At 40.4% G+C, this 23,500-nt stretch overlaps 1 long non-coding RNA gene across 4 annotated transcripts; it reads left to right on the forward strand.

Annotated features, from left to right (window-relative positions):
* Positions 1-54: 54 nt before the first annotated feature.
* Positions 55-18,850, forward strand: LOC110506607. Of its 4 annotated transcripts, none has more exons than XR_005039651.1 (3): positions 55-888; positions 15,192-16,465; positions 17,822-18,850. It is a non-coding gene; the product is annotated as an uncharacterized LOC110506607 (long non-coding RNA). The 4 variants fall into 4 exon arrangements; XR_005039653.1 differs by having other exon boundaries at positions 15,192-15,936; XR_002471006.2 differs by having other exon boundaries at positions 15,192-15,306.
* The last annotated feature ends 4,650 nt before the right edge of the window (positions 18,851-23,500 follow it).

Genomic DNA, 23,500 nt, shown 5'->3' on the forward strand with positions numbered 1-23,500 from the left:
CAGGACGTCATTGGCGCACCGGGCCCGCCCAGTCCCCTCCCACTCACACACATCTGCCTGGCTTTAGTTTGTATGGGAGCAGTTTTTTTCCCCAACTCAGAATCAGTGAAGTGGATCTTTCTTAACACTCAGAATTACATTTTATTCAACAGAAAATTATCATTTTTTAATTGCATGGCGTGAAACAGGAATTATTTTCAAATATAGGACATAGCCTACTAGAACATCTTTCAGAATGTAAATGGTAGCCTAATACAACAGCCTACAACCTATGCTAGAACTTTGCAAAGTTGAATAGTCTTTATTTCCGCAACGACAATATTACTTAAACAATGTTTTTGAAAATGTATGTTTTTACTAAGCTTGTATGCACAACCACCGTGATATATAAAACTGGTTTTCCACTTGTCAGATACAGCAGGTCAACCTCACCATAGCACATTTCACTGACTTTGACTTATTAAAGTGTGAAGTATGTTTAAAATGTTGCTTAAAATACGCTTATTTGAAAGAAAATGCCCCTATTCCAAGACCACGCAGCTGATTTCTTTAAAAGATAGACAGGAACATGGGCAGGATGTTTATACAGCAAAATGTAAACATTTTCCCTGGCCTTCTTTAAATAAAAAATCAAGCAAAAAGCCCCGCTAGATCAGCTCATACTCAATCTGATGCATTATGTCCGTTTTAGACAGCTCCTTGTGTATGGATAGGACTTTTCAACGTAAATGCAGAAAGAGATTTCAATCATGTATAATTATTATGTTCACACAGGAGAACTGAGGGAAAGAGCTCTGAGCCCAGCCGAACATTGAGCACTGAAACTCGGCTGAGGACTTTAGATCGACGCCCACCAAACACTCTCCTCAGAATGGTGCTCGAGTCAAGGTAAGTCACTTTAAACTTTTGTCAGTTAAAACAAGACAGCGATATGGCTGCGGGCCTTCTCAATTTAGTTCCAATCGAGATTTACTAGACCTGTTGTGCAGTTAGAAGTGCGAATTAGATAGGACGCCATATGATGGTCTCATTAGTCATTTCGACAGGTAGCCTAGTGGTTAGAGCTTTGGACTTGTTGAAAGGATGCAAGATCGAATCCCCGAGCTGACAATGTAAAAATCTGTCATTCTGCCCCTGAACAAGGCAGTTAACCCACTGTTCCTAGGCCGTCATTGAAAATACGATTTTTTTCTTAACTGACTTGCCTATTTAAATAAAGATAAAATATAAATTGATTGTAATGTGGTGGGCAGACTATAGTGTCATAGAAAAATAGTAACAAATATCATCTGAGTTACAAAGTTAAGCGATGTAGCACATAGGTCTACTTTATTTTCCTTTTTGAAAAGTTCGAAGGGCATTCCTTATTAACTAAGACCTGTCTTAGGCTCATCATTTTCAGGCTCATCATTTTCAGGCTTATCGTTTGGAAAATTAGAATAAGAAAATAAGCACATTCAGAAAATGTATTGTTTTTGAGCAGCACTTTTTACACTAGGTCTTCAAGCGCTTCATTGTACCTCATCCACCATTCTAAATGTAACCAGTTTCTGGTTATTAATTTAAGCCTTGAACCGCTAGGATATATGTATGTGTGTAGTGGAGAGCCGCCGGTCCATAGACTAAATCTGTTGACAGCAGACTGTTCATTGTTCCCCGGAGAGCGCACAAGCTCTCAGCCCCTCAACCCTCACTCAGGCGCTCCTGGTACGTGGGTTTACTCTCCGGGATGGCTCGCGGTGGTTCTGCTGTTTTGGTTTGCCGGGTTGTTAGACAATTTTATTATATACTTTTACAATCTTGTAATTAATGCACATATTGGATATGCAATAACGCAAATCAGTCACAGATACTTTGGCAAATTGTAAATACAAAATGTTATAATACATTTTGGGGGTCATAAAAGTAAAAGTCTTTTGAATTATATTCTACAAATAAATGTAGTGGTCCTACAAATATGCGTCTACAGGAGGATATTGTAGGTTATTTAGGCCTACTAATTTGATCAAACTTCGAAAACTAAGGCCACATGAAAATGACATGATTTATTTATTAAACCGTAAGATGATGTTCTGAAGCTGTACAGGCCTACATGTATTTGAAGGACAGCCTGTGTTCCAACAAAAACCCGTAAATGCCGTTGTTGGCTTGGCTCCTTTGTGACGTTTTTGCCAAAGGGTAAAGCAAATAAGAAAATATACAAATCTCCGTTGTCAACTACACGGGCCATGCGAGAGGTAGAATGGTGGGATTTGCTGTTGCGGCTGAGTTTGAAACCTAAGTAAAGAAATGTATATAGGTAGTAGTATTGTTTTAACCGGTCCCTACACAGGGCGCTCGCTTGGAATGAGGCCCACGCATTTATCAGGGGAGCGGACCACCCAGCGCGCAGAGAGAGGGGGCAGGCGAGCTTGCATTCTCTCTTTCCCCCTGCATTTAATTACCGTTGATGACTTCATTCCGAGAATCACGCCTTGTTTCAACACGTCGTGCCCGTCCCCACGCCGAATAGCCCTCTCACACACTTTAACCCCGCCACTCGTCTTTGACATACACTTTGAAAAACTAATGTCCACGGCTAATCGATCCCTAAATGTTTACCCAAACTAGTGGGACGCGAGTTGCTCCATTGATCTTTGAAGGGGGACGCGCCGATGAGTGGCGCGTTGTTAAACCCCTCCGCAAAAAGCTGTTGACAGCTACGCATAATTATTAAGGGTCCCTCTGGACTCTCAGTTGATATTATAGACGATTTTCCGTCAGTCAAATGATTGTTACTGTGGTTTTAAACGAGTTATGGTGTCCTCTAAATTCTATTGATTTATTTCCATAGTACATTGCATAACTAACATTGGCTGAAGTCCCTTTGGCCATATTTATCTTCTATGGAATATATGTTTCTTAGTTAACATGCTTTACCGCCTTACCCATGTTAGGCAGCCTAAATGTTACATGGACATATTGAGGAAAGGGTGAACTCTAATGGTATAGATTTACTCTGGTAATGTCACTGTTGCAGGATTGTGTTTGTCGTCATTTTACGGCAATCCGAGGTCACCACTTCCCACTTGCCCCTCCTAGTTTATTTCATGTACTTTTTCCATGACGTCCTCGAATGAAATATTTGACAGCGTTGCATCCTCAGGAATGTTCGACCACTTAGGTGGAGGAATTCCACATCATTCGGCCAGCCCAGCATGTATGCGTGTCTCAACAGAAAGCCTCTCCAAATGGTCTTATTGTTATCCAATCGACGAAATTTGACCCAAAGGCCTATTTTCTGTTTTCTTTTACATGGATGTAATGATGCATTATATTATTGAGGGTGGGATTGAATTTTTGTCTGTATGTTGAAATGACCATGAATATGGATTATAAACATTAGATATCCCTTTTGCAACAGATCTCAGCGAAGACGAGGATATACCATCCCAAGATCCCCGTCTTATAAGCATGCAGCTATCCAAACACACATTTTAAACACATGGCCTTTATTTTTAGCAACTTTTGTTGTACAACTACAACACTCTGTGCCTGGACATTTCAATCAACGGTGATAGGCATACTGCTGAAGCTGTGCACTGTACAGTGATACACTCTGTGTCTTATTTATCTTGCATTCACTGGTAGGGAGATTTTAATTCAGCCTAAACCTTGAATTAGCCTTAGGCTATATGATATAAAGTATAATAGTTTGTCCAAGACTCACCCAATTATACATTAGAACTGCTACTTTCTTTAGTTAATATGACTGTGAGGTGATTCCTCGACAATGCTGTAAGAGAGAAACCTCAGCATGTCACATACTGTTTTACCCACCACAACCATTGAATGCCAAATCTGATAACAATATTTTGTTAGATATAAAGATTATTTATTTAATCTTTATTTGTATTTTTTTTGCAGCTGCCATTACCATTCAGAAAACTTGGTGATGGAAAAACGAGCCTCCAGAACATAAATTAAATGTTTTTGATCAAGGGACCATTTAAAAAAAAAAAATGTGAAGGCTACTGGACATTTAACAAACTACTGTTGTAATTAGTCTTATAGGCCATTTGGGAATATATAATTGATAAACAAAATTAGTCCTGAGTTTGTTTAGAAACTGAAATGACGGTCTCGACACTGAGAAATCAGTGTGTTACCCGCTTCAGTGTTGGAGTGGAGACGGAGAGGGTCACCAAAAGGCTGCAGCAGAGTTGTTTGGAGAGCTTTGTGACGGATTGATCGATCAAATGTATAACTGCACCTTAGAGCCGCTAGTTCATTGGGCCTGGATGCACTTGAAGTCGCTTCTTTGCACGCCTCAGGATTTTAGAAGAGAACCTTGATTTGGAATTATGCTTTGTTTACTTAGTAAAGCATTTTCTAAAAGTCAAGAGATGCATTTATTTTGATGCTAAATATAGGATAATGCTTAAAAAAATTGTGTATAGTTGTGCCATGCCTAAATATTATTCAATGATTTACTGCAGAATATCAAATACACTTTGCAATTCTGTTCTTTCACTTACTTGACCCATTTCTGGGCTATGGGCTCTTGCATCTTGTTCAATTAATCAACGTGATCACACAGAATAACCTAATGTAAAGCCCATAATGCTAGTACTATGCAAATGTAATTACAGTGCCTTCAGAAAGTATTCCCACCCCTTGACTTTTTCCACATTTTGTTTTTACAAAGTTAGATTAAAATTGATGTAATTTTAATTTTTTTGTAAACAATCTACACACAATACTCTGTCAAAGTGGAAGAAAAATTATACCATTTGTATAAAATATATAGTTATATAGTACCAGTCAGTTTTGGACACACCTACTCATTCAAGTTTTTTTCTGTTTTAAAAAAAACTATTTTCTACATTGTAGAGTAATAGTGAAGACATCAAAACTCTGAAATAATACATATGGAATCATGTAATAACCCAATAAGTGTTAAACAAATCCAAATATATTTTAGATTCTTCAAAGTAGCCACCCTTTTTGCCTTGACAGCTTTGCACACTCTTGGCATTCTCTCAAACAGCTTTACCTGGAATGCTTTTTCAACAGTCTTGAAGGAGTTCCCACATAAGCTGAGCACTTTTTGGCTGCTTTTCCTTCACCCTGCGGTCCAACTCATCCCAAACCATCTCAATTGGGTTGAGGTCAGGTGATTGGAGACCAGGTCATCTGATGCAGCACTCCATCACTCTCCTTTAGTAGTTGTTTCCTTGCAGCAATTCAACCATGAAGGCCTGATTCACGCAGTCTCCTCTGAACAGTTGATGTTGAGATGTGTCTGTTACTTGAACTCTGTGAATAATTTATTTGGGCTGCAATCTGAGGTGCTGTTAACTCTAATTAATGTATCCTCTTCCATTCCTGTGGCGGTCCTCGTGAGAGCCAGTTTCATCATAGCGCTTGATGGTTTTTGCGTCTGCACTTGTAATGTTCCGTATTGACTGCCCTTCATGTCTTAAAGTAATGATGGTGTGTAATTTCTCTTTACTTATTTGAGCTGTTCTTGCCATAATATGGACTTGGTCTTTTACCAAATAGGGCTATCTTCTGTATACCATCCCTACCTTGTCACAACACAACTGATTGATTGGCTCAAACGCATTAAGAAGGAACAACATTCCACAAATTAACTTTTAACAAGGCACACCTGTTAATTGAAATGCATTCAAGGTGACTACCTGAGAATGCCAAGTGTGTGCAAAGCTGTCATCAAGGCAAAGGGTGGCTACTTTGAAGAGTCTCTATTTCAATCTATTTGTTACTACATGATTCCGTATGTGTTATTTCATAGTTTTGATGTCTTCACCATTATTCTACAATGTAGAAATATAGTACAAATAAAGAAAACCCCTTGAATGAGTAGGTGTGTCTAAAGTTTTACTGTTATTCAACAATGTAGAAAATAGTCAAAATAAAGAAAAACCCTATATCAAGACTGCCACTCAGGAACATTCACTGTCTTGGTAAGCAACTCCAGTGTAGATTTGTGTTTTAGGTTATTGTCCAATGCTTAGCTCCATTCTGTTTTTTGTTATCCTGAAAAACTGCCCAGTCCCTTAATGATGACAACCATACCCATAACATGATCCTGCCACCACTATGCTTGCAAATATGGAGAGTGGTACTCAGTGTTGTATTAGATTTTCCCTAAACATAGCACTGTATTCCGGACATAAAGTTGAATTGCTTAGCCACATTTTTTGCAGTATTAGTTTAGTGCCTTGTGGCAAATAGGGTGCATCTTTTGGAATATTTTTATTCTGTACTGGCTTCCTTCTTTTCACTCTGTAATTTAGGTTGGTATTGTGAAATAACTACAATGTTGTTGATCCATCCTCAGTTTTCTCCTGTCAGAGCCATAAAACTATATAACTGTTTTAAAGTCACCATTGGCCTCATGGTAAAATCCCTGAGCGGTTTCCTTCCTCTCCGGCAACTGAGTTAGGAAGGACACCTGTGTGTTTGTAGTGACTGGGTGTATTAATACACCATCCAACGTGTAATTATTAACTTCACCATGTTTTTTACCCATATACCAGAAGGTGCCCTTCTTTGTAAGTCATTGGAAAACCTCCCTGGTCTTTATAGTTGAATCTGTGTTTGGAATTCACTGCTTGACTGAGGGACCTTATAGATAATTCTATCTGTGGGGTGCAGCGATGAGGTAGTCAAAATCTTGTTACACACTATTATTGCACACAGAGTCCATGCAACTAATTAAGCACATTTTTTCTGATGAACTTATTTAGGCTTGCCAAAACAAAGGGGTTGAATACTTATTGACTCAAGACAATTCAGCTTTTCATGTTTAGTTAATTTCCAAAAACTTCCAAAACATAATTCCACTTTGATGTTGTGTGTGTGTGTGTGTGTGTGTGTGTGTGTGTGTGTGTGTGTGTGTGACAAAAGATTTTAATTAGTATTTAAATTCAGACTGTAACACAACAAACTGTGGAACAAGGGAAGGTGTGAATACTTTCTGAAGGTGCTGCTAAATGTAGATATATCATTCTCAAAATAGTTCTGAGTAAATTAAATAAAATGAATACAGTATCTAAAATTTGAACAACAACGGAAAGAATAGTTTGGTAAAATGTGTTTTCTGAAATCCTGAAACCAACATATTATATCTTACATGAAATAATACACATATTTATAATATTTATAATAAAACACATATTGTGCGTGTTATGCAACTCAGGGCGTCGTGTGAGAATGCCAAGGCAAATACATGTTTTAAACCTGGCTATCCATATTGTCCAAATATGTAGGCCTATGGGTATATATACTTTTGTCCTATTTTTACATTTGATATATTTCTTAAGAAGTAGTTCAAGGGAAACATGGTAACAAAGTCCTCTCTATGACAAGATTTTGACAAAAGATGCACATAATGGAGCATCCCGTGCACAATTCCAGTAGGATACGTGGAGGGTACATGTAACATGCACATTATGTTGCTGTAATGCACTGTATGGAAAACAGTTCAACAATTAAACATGTTGTCTTTGTTTTAATAGGCATGTGTTGGGAACAATCATTATACAATGCATCATTTGGCCAAGGCCTATGAGTATTTCGTTTTTTAAGAACGATTGCAGATATCTTGATACATTACAATGAAAATACTCATTCACACTTTCCGTGCCCACATGTCTAGCCTGTTTGTTAATGTACCATTTGAAATCCAACAGCGAAATCAGCAAAGGTATGCTCATTTGTTTTTTTCCCCCTTTGTTTTATGACTAGCCAAATTTAAGAAAATCGTTGTAATATCAACAACAATTTGTCATTTCAGTAATATTCTGTTCTACTTTAATGGACAATACACAATATAAAATATACACATGAATGTAAAGTTGAATTTTAAGCAATTTTGGGGGACATTTCACCTGTCATTGTCCCAATAACACAAACAATGTTGATTCCCTTTTACACTCTTGGCTATTTTCGGAACAATGCATCATCAGTATATACATTACTGCAGATTTCCATTTCCAATGGTCTGAAACTAGATATCTCTCTCATGCGTCGCTTAGGCCATCTAGCGTTGTCGTTTTAATTGAAAACAGTATAATGTCGAGGTGTGTGCACCCCCCTCATCACTTTCTCTGGCGCGGTAGGTGGCCGTGTATATTTTTGTTCAAGTGGTGTTTATGTGAATGAGAAAGGACTGGATTGCTAGCAGACCGCTGATTGCGCTCATTGGGCCTCTACATTGATCTGAACGGTATAGTTGAGGGGCCCCACCCTTTCATGCAATCAACAGCACTATAGAATCGCGTTCTACGACTTTTTAATTTACTTGGCAAGATCTCGCTGCTGGACCTCCAAGGCGCGCGCGGGTGTGAGTGAAGGCGAGGGAGAGGGGAGTCCTTTTGGCGCTGTAACTCCAGTGTCCCACGATACCGAGGACACTACCCACGGTATTTTTATTTTTGTATTTTTTTATTTCACCTTTATTTAACCAGGTAGGCTAGTTGAGAACAAGTTCTCATTTGCAACTGCGACCTGGCCAAGATAAAGCATAGCAGTGTGAACAGACAACACAGAGTTACACATGGAGTAAATAATAAACAAGTCAATAACACAGTAGAAAAAAGGGGAGTCTATATACATTGTGTGCAAAAGGCATGAGGTAGGCGAATAATTACAATTTTGCAGATTAACACTGGAGTGATAAATGATCAGATGGTCATGTACAGGTAGAGATATTGGTGTGCAAAAGAGCAGAAAAGTAAATAAATAAAAACAGTATTGGGATGAGGTAGGTAAAAATGGGTGGGCTATTTACCGATAGACTATGTACAGCTGCAGCGATCGGTTAGCTGCTCAGATAGCAGATGTTTGAAGTTGGTGAGGGAGATGAAAGTCTCCAACTTCAGCGATTTTTGCAATTCGTTCCAGTCAAATATAGTCCAGTATATAGGCTACAACAGGACGCGCACACATCTATCATGAAGAAAACGAATTCACCATATCCCACTGGGCACAAACTGGTTGAGTCAACTTTGTTTCAAAGTCATTTGTCAACATATTGTGACGTTGAATCTACCTGGAAAATACGTTGGATTTGCAAAAAGTCATGAACATTAACAGTTGATTTGAGAGTGAAATTTTAACCACACAATTTAAATCAACTGTATGTCACATGCACCGAATACAAGAAGGGTAGACCTTACCTTGAAATGCTTACTTACAAGCCCTTAATTAACCAACAGTGCAGTTCAAGAAGTTAAACAAATATTCACCAAATAAACTAAAGTAAAAAAGATTCAAAAGTAACACTATCATAACAATGAGGAGGCTATATACAGGGGGTACCATAATTGTCATCATGGTAACCAATTTTCAACATAGACAAACCTTCTATAAAATATGTTGAATTTGTACCTTTTTTAAATAACATCAAATCTTCACCATTATATCCACTATCAGAAAAAACAAACAATAGGCTGAGCAGCACCTCCTACAGGAGAGTTGATCTGTCTACAGCGATTTATAGAGCAGCACCTCCTACAGGAGAGATGATCTGTCTACAGCTATCTATTAGAGCAGCACCTCCTACAGGAGAGATTATCTGTCTACAACTATCTATTAGAGCAGCACCTCATACAAGAGAGTTGATCTGTCTACAACTATCTATTAGAGCAGCACCTCCTACAGGAGAGATGATCTGTCTACAGCTATCTATTAGAGCAGCACCTCCTACAGGAGAGTTGATCTGTCTACAGCTATCTATTAGAGCAGCACCTCCTACAGGAGAGTTGATCTGTCTACAGCTATCTATTAGAGCAGCACCTCCTACAGGAGAGTTGATCTGTCTACATCTATCTATTAGAGCAGCACCTCCTACAGGAGAGTTGATCTGTCTACAGCTATCTATTAGAGCAGCACCTCCTACAGGAGAGTTGATCTGTCTACAGCTATCTATTAGAGCAGCACCTCCTACAGGAGAGTTGATCTGTCTACAGCTATCTATTAGAGCAGCACCTCCTACAGGAGAGTTGATCTGTCTACAGCTATCTATTAGAGCAGCACCTCCTACAGGAGAGTTGATCTGTCTACAGCTATCTATTAGAGCAGCACCTCCTACAGGAGAGTTGATCTGTCTACATCTATCTATTAGAGCAGCACCTCCTACAGGAGAGTTGATCTGTCTACAGCTATCTATTAGAGCAGCACCTCCTACAGGAGAGTTGATCTGTCTACAGCTATCTATTAGAGCAGCACCTCCTACAGGAGAGTTGATCTGTCTACAGCTATCTATTAGAGCAGCACCTCCTACAGGAGAGTTGATCTGTCTACAGCTATCTATTAGAGCAGCACCTCCTACAGGAGATATGATCTGTCTACAGCTATCTATTAGAGCAGCACCTCCTACAGGAGAGATGATCTGTCTACAGCTATCTATTAGAGCAGCACCTCCTACAGGAGAGATGATCTGTCTACAGCTATCTATTAGAGCAGCACCTCCTACAGGAGAGATGATCTGTCTACAGCTATCTATTAGAGCAGCACCTCCTACAGGAGAGTTGATCTGTCTACAGCTATCTATTAGATCTCCCATCCAGTGTTTTAACCAAGCCCAGCTTAGCTTTGATATTTTCCACTGACTACTACCAATGTGCTATAGTGATAATGACTATTGAGATATATATTAACTAAATATATAAACTGTTGCTATGGAAGTCATTCTGAAGGGTAATTAGAGCACATTAAATGTAACCATACTCTATAAGTCATACATCATCAATGAGACTGTCTAGGCCTATATAGCATTTGTGAGTCATCAACAGCTACTGTTTCAATTCAACACAGGGTTAAACTAAAAATAGACAATAAATAGGCCTAGGATTTCAAGCTTTGGTTGATATCAAATTTAATCTTGAAGTTAATAATGAATATGTTGGATTCACTTCTCCATTTCAACCAAAAAACTAAGTTAAAGAATAGGACTAAATCAAACTGTTTTAATTAATGTGCATTTAAAGTTTGATTTGATTTAGTCCTATTCTTTAACTTACATTTTTGGTAGAGAGGGAGTCATGAATCCAACATATAATTATTCATTTGTAGACAAACTGGAATTAGTCAGACTAAGTCAGTGGCACAAAATATACATATCCTTAAAATGTTGACATTTGGTTGTGTTGACAACCAAACACAATTCAATATCACTTTTACAATACAGTAAATAGCATATTAACTTGTTAACAAATATATGTTGAATTCACATCTGCAACTAAACCAAAAATAAAGTGAAAGAATATGATTAAGCCAGTGTCTCAGTTGAAACTATCCCAGCATTAGTCTCCTATAAATGTTGATATTTGGTTGCTTGCCAACCTAACACAATTCAATATGACTTGTGTAATATAGTAAATAGCCTAAAATGGAGGCCATCTTACAAACTAATATAACAGTTTTTATTCAACCTTAAAATTAGTAATACAGCCATGGCCACATTTTGAGGTTACTGTAACTATAAAAGTCTCATTATGTAATCATAGAAAGCATGCATGTTCAAGATCCCAGCTATGTGGAGATCTTCACAATATAAATATCTGTCTGAAACAGCATTGATCACTTGCACTATGTACTTTTGATGTAATACAAATACAATCCAGCTCATTCGGTTGTGCTATTAGATGAAGCACATTGATAATGATTGAAGCAGTTGTTTAATAAGTACAAAAAAGCCAACATTGTATTCCCATTTGAACTGTTGTGCTTTTAAGTGGTTGAAAGTGCAGTGATAACACATGGAGAGCTTGGGACGATGAGGTTATATCTGCATTTTTGTCTAAATGTAATTATTGTCACAGCCTTGTTCTTGTTCAATGTTCTCTACATGTATAGTACTCTAAATACCCCAATTCATGTTGTTAAGTTCAAAATAATACTAGATTTTTAAAAAATTGCTGACACCATTCAAACCAATGAGGTTTCAGAACTTTAAAGCCAATTATCTATCTTTGTGTCATATTACTGAACATATAACCTTATAGCCCCAAACTCTCGACATTTAGATGACAACTAATTAAAAAATCATACATTGTTTTGTTTTCATTCATTTGGTTGTGCTTTTAGATGGATTAAAGCATAGTGATAACACATTGGGAAATCAACCAACTTCTGTCTTTTTGACGTGGCGAATAAAGGTTGAAATCTCATTGATCAACATCTCAACGATAAATTACCAACAATTCCACTTTGAATTAACGTGGTGTGGAGGGTGGGATGTTTCAGGCCATTTCAACTTTCTGTTAATTCCATAGCATTATCTTCTTAGTGAAGTTGTCGGTGATAAAGGTATTCAGATATCGTTGCTGATACGCTTGCCATTTAGCCTATGAGCAGGACCTATTTTATTTGCAATGCATCCCACAGTAAGCTGTTACTGGTTCAGTAACAGTAACTTTTTCTGATTCGAATTAGGGAGGCAATAAGCACATGGCACACAACAGACCCTTTCAGTTCAATGGTCAATTTTCGCTCTTGGGCACATATTCATCTCGTGTCTGACACACTTCAGTCATATTCCTATCACCTCGCCTTGCTCTCCATCTCTTTGTTTAGAAGGCTTCACATGCAAAAAGAGTCCAAGACGAGGATTCTCCATGGTGGCCTACTACAGCGTGTGACATGTCCATTGATCATTCATGTCTCGAACTAAAACAGGAATCTCATGTTGCACTGCGTTGTGTGTGTTCGGTGTGTGGGCAAATTCTCCTATTGAAAAATCTTGCATTTACAGATTTATATGAAATCTCTATTTGTCAATTTTATTTGAACCATTGACTGAGGCTACTGACATGAATTATAATTAACTTGGAATAATGGGCCTTTAATTAACTGATCGTTTTTATGATCAGACCCGTAAAATGGAGAATGTGTGACCCGTTTTAGAAGTCAAAATGTAATTGAAACTGCAGTATTCAAGAGACGGAAAATACATTCATTCAATATTTGTGGCCTTATATTCTGTAGGCATGATTATTTGTTGTTGTTTATTGAGAAACATTGGATTGTGGATTTCGTTTTGAACACTCATTCGCCCTCATGCGCTGTTCAGTGCTGACATTTCCCTTATCATGGTATATTTCGCAGTTTCAACTGCATTCACCTGAAGTGTCTCTTAGAAAGCTAACTATTTCTAATGCGATAATTAAATATGCAAGGTCACATTACATCTTATCAAACATACAATAATTCCCATTCATTGCAGGTTAACCTGCATGATAATGAAAAGTTAATAATCTTTTTATAGCTGGTTAACATTGTTTGTTCTGCACGACAATGATAGCAATCATGTTAACTTTATTTGTTTATAACCTATGTTTTGTGTGAGTGTGTTAGGTAGGCCAATTCGTATGATTATCAATATGAGAGAGAATATTAAACGGATTTCGATTAATTATCACACAGAAACCAAAACCAAAACAAGAACTCTTACATTTAAAAAAATAGGCTACATGAATATATACCACCCAATGCGTTCTCTAAATAGCCCATGGAACTCAGTCGCACAGTTTGTTTATATCCATAATTTAATGGAATGGTTAAATGGTTAATTTGAAACTGGCAATTTATTTCCTTTTTATGCTTGTTAAACTACAATAGACTCCGTATTGTTATCCTTAAATATAGGGAACCCGCAAACCTCAAATACAGTGATGAGTCATTTTGTGCGCGCAGCGATGGTGCTGTGTCAGAACACCGAGCTTCCCAGGAAAGCTTGGCGCTCCAACCAAACAACAACCCTCACCCAACCGTCCCTGGGGTATTGTCAATCCGAAAGCCGCTCCACTTATTCCTCTCAGTAGGCTACAACTGCGTATTTTATTCGTAACATAGTGCTCGTGTTCTCTGAACTTTGAATCATTTTTGACAACCGTATCTTCAGAGGGAAATACGGCTTTCAGGGATAGAAAAATATGAATAAAGGCATATGTAAAATTCCTTCTGGCTTATTTTGTGATCACACAAGCTCGGTTTCACTACCACAACAATATTTGACATGACTGAAGGACGCGAGTGTTGAAGAGTTGGCAGTTCCAGAAGTTTTACAAACTCAAAACTGTCCAAATGTGGTCATTGCGAGAAGGAAAATGTTCCAACATGTCAAATATCTGCGATTGACGTGTTAGCAACAGACTGACAGCATGTTTATAGGACAAAAGAAGACAAACAACAAATATGTATTTATCATAAGGAAGAAGATGGTCACTAAAACAACAATTTAGTCCTTATTCTTTTTTAATTTGAGACTTTTTGAGGCTCATTATGATAAACAAAAAGAAAAACACCAGAAATGTTTCATTTTTGTGTTTGTGGATTTTGTTTTCATTGTGGCAGGGTTTTGTATATTATTGCACTTATTTTCAAGTGCTTTTGTCAACTCTTGCTTATCTCCAGTTTCTCAATCAAGAAAAACTATACCTGAATATAGTCGCTCAAGTAATTAAAGTACAATAGTCCCTATTGATGTTTAACATTTTTCATATTTTTTCAAATGTTTATTTTCTACTTATGTCTTCCTTACAATATTGCCAAGTCAGGACAGTAGCTGCATGCTTTAATCAAGATCGTTTAACAGTGAGACATCTGACAATCATTTTCTGCACACTATTATTAACTTAGTGTGCCATTCCTAGAGCTAAATAGCGCTGAACCAAACCAGAGTGCTGCCTAATGTCTGATTACCTCTCAGCTATAACCCCCTATTGATGACCATGTTTTCTACCAGAGCTGCATCTCTTCTGAATCAGTCTAAAAGCACATAGTCATTGAACTAAATTATAATAATCCTCAATAGCCCTCAAGCTAATGTAATAGACACCTTTCTTTAATGTCTTTGATGAACCACAGAACAGTTTGACTGTATGAAACAACACTGGGATTTATCAAGCGTCCCTTATCCTATACTAGTTAATTTAAATGAAAGCAAATTATACAACCTAACTCCTGATAAAAGCTTGAAATTAAATGGAATTTCAGTACATTTGAAAAATGGCTTGAATTTCAATAGACCTACTTAATGATCAGGTGTTCCTTTTTATTTTTACGTTATTGTTTCTTTTAATAATTCACAACCCCGCTTCTTATCATATCTATATCATGTACAGTTTAATGAAAGTTTGCTCATATAACCAACACAACTCTTATTTTTCCCATTTCAGCCCTTTGTGATGGATGAGAGAGAGAGGGTTTTCCAGTGATGGCAACAGTTCCTATGACGACCAGACCTCCACCGGGGGATTGCGTCTGTCAGACAGTGCTAATGATAATTGAGAGGTACGGATCGAAAAGATTGAGTATGGCTGTAATCTCTCCTCCAGCGGAATACCAGAGAAACCGCTATGAGATGACCATTTTCCCCTCTCACCACCGCCCTGCTTAGTCCTGCACTGTTCTACACTGCATGCTTCTACTCTGCTCTATACTATATTGCTACTGGAGGCCTCCCAGCCTGCCCCACACAGGGCAGAGAGTGAATGGGTAATGTCACTGTGTGTGCAACCTCCTTCGGTGTCTTCCTTCCCTCAGCCTCACACACAACACAGGGCCAGTCCAGGGCAGTTTGTTTCAGATGCCAGGGAATATATCAACAGGGAGAACTCAATCAGAAGAAACGGTCAGAGTAGGACATAACAGAGAGAGGGAGGGAAGTCAGACCACAGCCAGCTCTGATACAGGTTAGTTACAGAGGCTTTGATAGTTGCTGATGGGACTTTGATTGGAGCGTAAGCAGGTTTATATGATGCGTGTTTATATGCGTGTTTACTCACAGACCACCATTTCTCTCTCTCCCATTCTGAAGGGGGATTTTCCTGTGTCGAGCCGCTTCGGAAAAAGCAATTAAGAATTCCCAAACAGTGCACAACAATGGGAGACGTCGTTCTGCAATGCAAGTTCCGAATCCAAGTCAGTCCCTTACGGTTTTCCTCTGAAACGGTCCCCGGCTATATTTAATCCGCCCTGAGAGCAGAACCAACCTACATACAAACCACAAATTGAAACTATGTGGAGGTGGTTTGTGGGGTGTGGGCTAAGTGGGGATGGTAATTGTCTATTGAGAAGCTTAGGCCTCGCTATTCTGCCTGCCATAAACAGGCTTGGCAGCCCACAACATGATACCCCTGCCTCCACTCCACTGTTTGAGTTGGGGAGCAGATCCTCCTTGTCTGTGGGAACCCATGGCCCAGCAGTGGTCGGAATCAGTTAGGAATGCTTTGGAATGGTAACACAGCGGAAGGCTAGGGTGGGAAACAGGCCAAGAGCATTTCCTGAACAGAGGGGGGTCCCAGAGAAGCATCACACTTCACTGGCATCATATGACAGGGATCACATCAGGCCTGAGCCCATGATCCCGATTGGAGAAGAGGGATGCGGTAGGGGAGAGGAGGATGAAGCTGGAACAGAAGAGAGGTGGATACGCAAGAAAGGCAGAGAGGTGAGGTGAGATGGATGCATTGGGATGTTTGAGTCAGAAAAGGGGAGTCAGGGGGAGAGACACATTCTGCTAAAATTTACATCTTTAATTTACCCTGAGTGAAGTAATGCAGTCTGGACTGGCTGGCTAGCTCGGTTTGGATGAGTGTTATACCACTACTTTCATGAAGAGGACTTCCCAGTCTCTAATTTCTGCCCACAACAAAGTGCCTTCCACTGTATCTGTGAGGAATAAACAGTATATACTGTCAAGGTCTCCAGAGAGGTCACTGAGACCACGTGGAAGACTGGGAGTTCTTAGACCACTGCTACTGAAAGACCTGCAATAATCTGTGCAGCAGTGTGGGGTATCCTACATACATTATAAAAGACTGTTCCCTCTCACCACAGAAAAGACAACGTGGTAAATATTTTGGCACAGCACAGGCATGTCAGAATGATTCTGAGTATATCCAGTTAACTGAAGGTCTGAAATATAACTTTACTTAGTAACACGTGATACTAAGCAACACCCTGCAACAGTAAGTGATGAATACTTTGGTTGAGAGCAGTAGACCAGACGGTGTTGAAAAGTGTGAAGCAGACAGGTTTTGCGGCTGAAATTGGACAGTACAAGTATATCTGTCAGAGTGTGTGTGTTTGTCCAGACCTATGAATCGGTGTGTGTGTATCCAGACTGGCGTGGACAGCCAGTCCCTGCTCCCTGGGGCTTGTGTAAATGTCGTGAGGATCTCAGGAGGAATCTTTCCCCTCCAGTCGTCAAAGGGCTTTTTATTTCCACCTGCTCCCGGCCTCTTTCCGTTGGTCTGCTCTATAACAATGGTGCTGGAAAGGCAGCAGAGTGCAGGGTGACAGCACAGAGATTGATGCTAGATTGTGTTTGGCCCTTTTTCAGATAGGGGCCTTTGAAGGGAAGTTGCCCCCCCCCCACCCCCCACCACCACCACTACGACCCCTCCACTACTATCTCCACCTCCTCTCCCTCTAACACTGGGCTTAGCAGAGGGCAAAGTGCTGATCAGGCCTTTCTCCCAGATCCCTTTTTACAAAAGTGCCAATCGCCTGAAAAGGCAACTTGGCAGGCGGTGGTAAACAGGCTTTTCACTACTCGTAAATCAATTCACCACTACATGAAACAGGATGAAGCTCATTTACGCCACGCAGACCGTCGAACCCGAGCCCAGAGACGCCCCACCTCGCCTCCGGCTGCTCCCTCTCTCTCGTCAGGCCCCGGGGCTCTGGGCTCATCAGGACAGCATTCTGTCTGTTTCACCGAAGTGGCCTGGCGAAGAGGGTGATCCATCACCTCAAATGTCTTTTTTTCTAATGTTCTGTTTTCCTCTCTATCTCTCTGTAGGCTGGAGTGGGCAGGCATGCAGGTTTGTCCACAGGAAGCCATGAATTCCTCGGAGAACAGAGGGTGTCAGGGCCCAGAACACAACTTGGGGGGGGTGGGGGGGAGAGACATACTGTACCTTGTAACGTCTCATAATCCTCCTAGTTGACCCCTGACCCCGGCCTGCGTTTGTATCAGGTCATCGACGTGAGGAATTGTAATGAGTCACTCTAGCAGTGTGTTTACCTCCTGGAGTCACGCAGGGAAGGAAATAAGGCACGGTCTTCTAAAAGTGTCAAAGTGAGAGAGAATAGCAGCAGTATTAGAGCAGAGCCCTGATTCATCTCACTGTGACTGACCTCTTGTACCGTTACACTGGGTTTATTTAACCTATTCACTACTGTAGGGAGACTAGCTACAGATCAGCCAAAACAGGGAGTAAGTCTACAATATAGCGCACTGTATGAAAACATAAGGTATGAGATTAATAGTGTAATTCTGTAATTGAAGTCTGATTCATAGTCTGATTCACTCATTGAGTGAAATGATCCGTGTACTGTAGTATGTAGGTACAGCTTGTTTTTGCTATCACTGTGTAATATGTTGCTAATAGTCCGAACATGTATTATTTTTGTTATAATTTTCTGCTGACTGTGTTGCAGTCGTTCCAGTTTTTTGCTATGCCCAATGAAATTAGGAGAGATTAAGTAATTTCCTTTCTCTGTCTCATGCAACAATCATAAATGATGTGATTTTTCTGTGTATATAATAATTTATTGCAATACATTTCTGACTCTCCCAGATACAGATTATATTATACACTTTAGAGGAGAAATCGCTGCACTCCCAAATACATTGTTTTTTATCTTGAACTTGAAACTGGAATGAGTATGGAACTGTGGCCAACGCCTGTGATTAAAATACAATGTCCTGGCCTACCATCACGCTGTAGCCTTCGACACCGTGGGCTTGTGTGATTGCACAATTGTTGTTTTTGAGCAAGTGCCCTTGTTAGTTTTACTCTGTAAATAAATATGTGCTTCGAGCTGACAATTCATCCTCCGTTACTTTCTTTCATCCTTATATTGGAGAGGAGAACATCATCACTGACCAGTGTCTCCACCTCACACACACACACACACACACACACACACACACACACACACACACACACACACACACACACACTCTGCCACAATGAGAGAGTCGGCAGCTTTTATTTTGGACAGTCTCTCCTGAATTCTAAGGGCTGTCAGGCGGTTTGATTGATAGTTGTGTTTATCACCATATTATTAAGTAATCAGGCTCTCCACAGTTCATTATAATTAAAGACTAGGGAAAAGTGTTTATTTTTTGAGTCCTGTAAAAAAACATAGATTTGTGTTTTTTGAATGTGTGTGTGTGTGTGTGTGTGACAGTGTGTTTATATTTGTATTCTTTTCCACAGTGGACCTTAGTGACCCAGAAAATCTGTGTGTCTGTCCACCACTGAGTTTATGGCTACACTTGGGTCTCTGTGAGAGAAGAGAAATGCAACCACGATGACATATTATATCCATACAGTAACAACAGGGAATACTGCCCCATAATGGTAGCTCTTTATTTCACTTGTCATTTTAATCTATTTTAGTAATCTTACAATTTACAACTTTATTTTCCCCAAGGGAATGTTTACAACATATTATACAGGAAAACCCCTCCATATTCTGTGAGGCAGCAGCCTGGGTCTCCTGTTCTCACCCAGGTTGGCAGCTATGGCCTGAAGCTCTGCCTGTCCGGCTGGCCTACGTCTGTCTGTATACCCCAGAGGTAAACACAGTGGTGCCACCGGACATGCCGAGTGTGTCCTGACTGGAGACAGTGAGAAAGCAGAGAGAGCATTGTGGCACTATTCAGGAGGTCCCTGCCAGGTTTCTCTTCTGGAGGCAGGGTTCATTTGATGAATGGCCATCCGGTAATGGGACATGAATTAGGACAAAATGGCTCTTTTAAAAGCCCCAGCTCGTTCTGTTGCTATGGCCAATTTGATTCAGGAATCAGTCAAGTGGCAGATGTTTCATGTAGGATCGTCGGTGTAGGTGCAACACACTGCTTAAGCACGGCTTCACATGGCTTTTAACAAGCCAATGAGAGAGGAGGGTGTTGAGGAGGAACATCTGGGATAAGAGGTAAAGAATATTGTTGCTAATTCCAAAACACTACAATGAGTGATATATTGAAGTACCACAGGTGGGGAAGAGTGCAGGTGGGCAGGCAGACTAGGAGTTGGTTTCATAAAAAGACATTGGTGATACGGAATTGTAGATAGCATTAATGCATTCCCTCAGAAAAGTATTGGCCTTTTTTATGTACAGTATGTGTACTAAATAAAGTGAATCATTTACTCATTTGAACATGAATTATTGTTCATTTAAGTTTAGGTTTGTATTTTGTGAACTCTGAGCAAGCAAAACAAAATAACAGAAAATAGGTGAATATGATAACATACATGCATATGTTTAAAATACCACCACGGGCTTTTCCCAGGTTGTGTGTGCGTGCGTCTTTTTTTACGTGTCTAATTTAATGGAATTGCACGTCAGTGGTCCCTGGCTTCCCCCTCGTTCTCTAGTATTTTTGTCTAACTGGGGGAAAGAGACACTTAGGGATCTGACGATAAATTCCCTGTCTTTCCGCAAATGTGTTTGGGCTATAAGATAAACATAGGCTGGAATAAATTCAACACTAATGAAACATTCTGGTGGTCCCATGTTTACATGAACTCTATTACCACTAGGACCTGTCTAAGGTGTTGACCTTCTGCCCTCTCACACCAGTAGACATCTGCAGCCTATAGTCCCTAATATGTATCTTACTGAACGGAGTAGAACTACAAACCCTTCCCTCCTTTTAAACAGTATGAAGACTTGGCTGTGCATCCTGTTCCCACATTAATGCAGTGTGATGTACGATGGTCATAAACGACCTGTGGCTGCAGACATCTCAGGACACGTGGTCAGTGAGGGGTTGGATTCCACTACCTTAGTATAACTCCTTTTTTCGCAGTCCAAAAAGGTCACGGAAAGCACAGGAATTCAAACACACTTTAAACGTCTGCTTCTGGTGAATTTCTCCTCAGGAGAGGGGAACGTAGAGCAGATCAGTGTTTACACTGTAGTTATTTATTATGGCAGGATTTGGACATTTATTGGTGTTGTAGCGTGTAGGGGGAAAATAGAATCTGAACAAGGTCTATAGTGGAGACCTGAACTGTTTGCTCTTCTTGGTTAAGTGGATCAGCTTCATTAGAAAACGTTTTAGCATCAGGAGAAATCATTAGAGTTGGGATAAACACAGGAGCCCCTTCAGGCCGCTATCTCGAATCAGATATGAGTGGAGTTCCCTTTTTACTTAATTTATCATTCTGGCCTCTAATACTGAATAAATAGTAGTCTACTAATGCTCAAGGATGTAGAAATACAGAAGGCTCCAGTTGCTTTGTTCTGTCTGTGTTAGAACTCAGTTAATGACAGCTAGTTAAAATACCATAACAACAACACAGCCGTACACAACAGTCTACACCTCTCACATAGTCTTGTGTGGATGAATGTTGAGAGCAAGCTGATCTGATGAAGACTGATGAAAGACCTTGTTGAAGTGAATCTCCAGTATGGGTGGTTGTGTGTTATCCTCAGATGTCTGGGAGCATGTTGTGTTGGAAAGTGATCCGTTCTGTAGTTAGCCCGTTATTATGATCTGCCCTCTACCCCCAGCCCAGCCTACTGTACCCCATTGAAACACAGGCAGGCCCACTAACCAGGCCAGCAGACCGCTGCTGGCAGCACACTGTAAACTGTGACACACACACAGACACAGAGAGAGGGTAAGGCTAAAACATGAATCAGCTGGCCCTGTAAGCAATACACAGGAACTTATGCTGCAGCATAGTCAACATGAGTGTTCATACCTCTCTGTCTCTGATGTCATTATCTCTGTGTGTGTGTGTGTGTGTGTGTGTGTGTGTGTGTGTGTGTGTGTGTGTGTGTGTGTGTGTGTGTGTGTGTGTGTGAGGTGGAGACACTGGTCAGTGATGATGTTCTCCTCTCCAATATAAGGATGAAAGAAAGTAACGGAGGATGAATTGTCAGCTCGAAGCACATATTTATTTACAGAGTAAAACTAACAAGGGCACTTGTAAGGGCACTAACACACGCACACGCTCACTCGCGCACACACACACACGCACGCACGCATGCACATACACACACACACACACGCACGCACGCACGCACACACATACACACACACACACACACACACACACATGCACACATGCTCGCTCACACACACACACACACGCACGCACATACACACACAAACACACGCTCACACACACACACGCACGCACACATGCTCACACACACACACGCTCACACACACATGCACGCACACACACACACGAACACACGTTGACACACACGCGCACACACACACGAAGAAAACAAATCCTGCTCATGTTTTGTTTGCGGTGTTATGTATCAGTCGCCAAGGAAACATTGATGAACTTCGGCTGGGAGTCTTTAGCAGTGGAATTCTGTGTTCATCCCTTTGTTGTGCGAGACTTTCTATGTAGGACTTTATTCCGCATCGCTACTCTTCTTTATTGTGTTAGAGTGCTTTACAAGTTAAATCAAAGCCATTATGACAGAGAAGCTCTGTTCTTGGTCACAGAGCTTCTATTTTAAGTGCAGACAATATTTGTTTCAGTGTTAAACAGGTCATTAAATCAACCTCAGAAGGATCACATGGCTAATTAATCTCCTCCAATTGATCTTTTCATCAATTGTCATAGTCTGCCTAGAGTTAGAATAGTAATGGTAAGACAATCCACTCTTGCCTCATCCTGGCTCCCTCACCTTCCAAACGCACTACATGTAAAACTGACCCTCTTCTCTCTCGTGTGTTCACACACGTTCCACTGTTCCTATTTTCTTTGTGCCAGTCCAAATTAGGCCCAGCTCTGCTAATACGTCTCACTGTACAGGAGGTTGGCTAGCCCTTAAGGAAAATAACATGGAACCCCTCAGGACTTTCTCTTCTCTCTCTGAATGGCACACAGAGAGATTTTATTGGCCCAGAGGAGCATGGACTAATGATGAGAGAACCAGGGGTGTTGGTTTAATTGGGATTTGGATGAGTGTGTGTGTGAGTTTGTGTGTGTGTGTCCGTGCATGGGTACTTATGTGGGTGTGTGTGTGTGTGTGTGTGTGTGTGTGTGTGTGTGTGTTCATTGGTCTGGAGGAGGAGAGGGAGGTGGCAGAGCCAGGTCTTAATTACTACAGCTTCAGATCCATGAGTGGGAGGGTAAACATGCTCAATGGTGCAGCCCTGTTTGACTTGGCTGGAGTAGTGTGTGTGTGTGTGTGTGTGTGTGTGTGTGTGTGTGTGTGTGTGTGTGTGTGTGTGTGTGTGTGTCTGCATGGGTAGAGTTGAAGTTGATGAAGAGAGGTGAATAGATTGATTAAAGAAGGGACTGGGGGACTAAAGGCCTAACTTTTGTCACTGGTGCCAGGGGAGGGATTTTCTCTGAGTATGGTCAGTCTGTTGTCTGAGCATGTTAACAAATCACAGCCTCAGGTGTGACCACCACCACACCAGGTTAAACCTCCATAACTCTCTGACCACCTCCCACCCACCCACCCACCAACCAACCAACCCAGC

The sequence above is a fragment of the Oncorhynchus mykiss genome, chromosome 26, assembly GCF_013265735.2.
Source record: "Oncorhynchus mykiss isolate Arlee chromosome 26, USDA_OmykA_1.1, whole genome shotgun sequence".
NCBI lineage: Eukaryota > Metazoa > Chordata > Actinopteri > Salmoniformes > Salmonidae > Oncorhynchus > Oncorhynchus mykiss.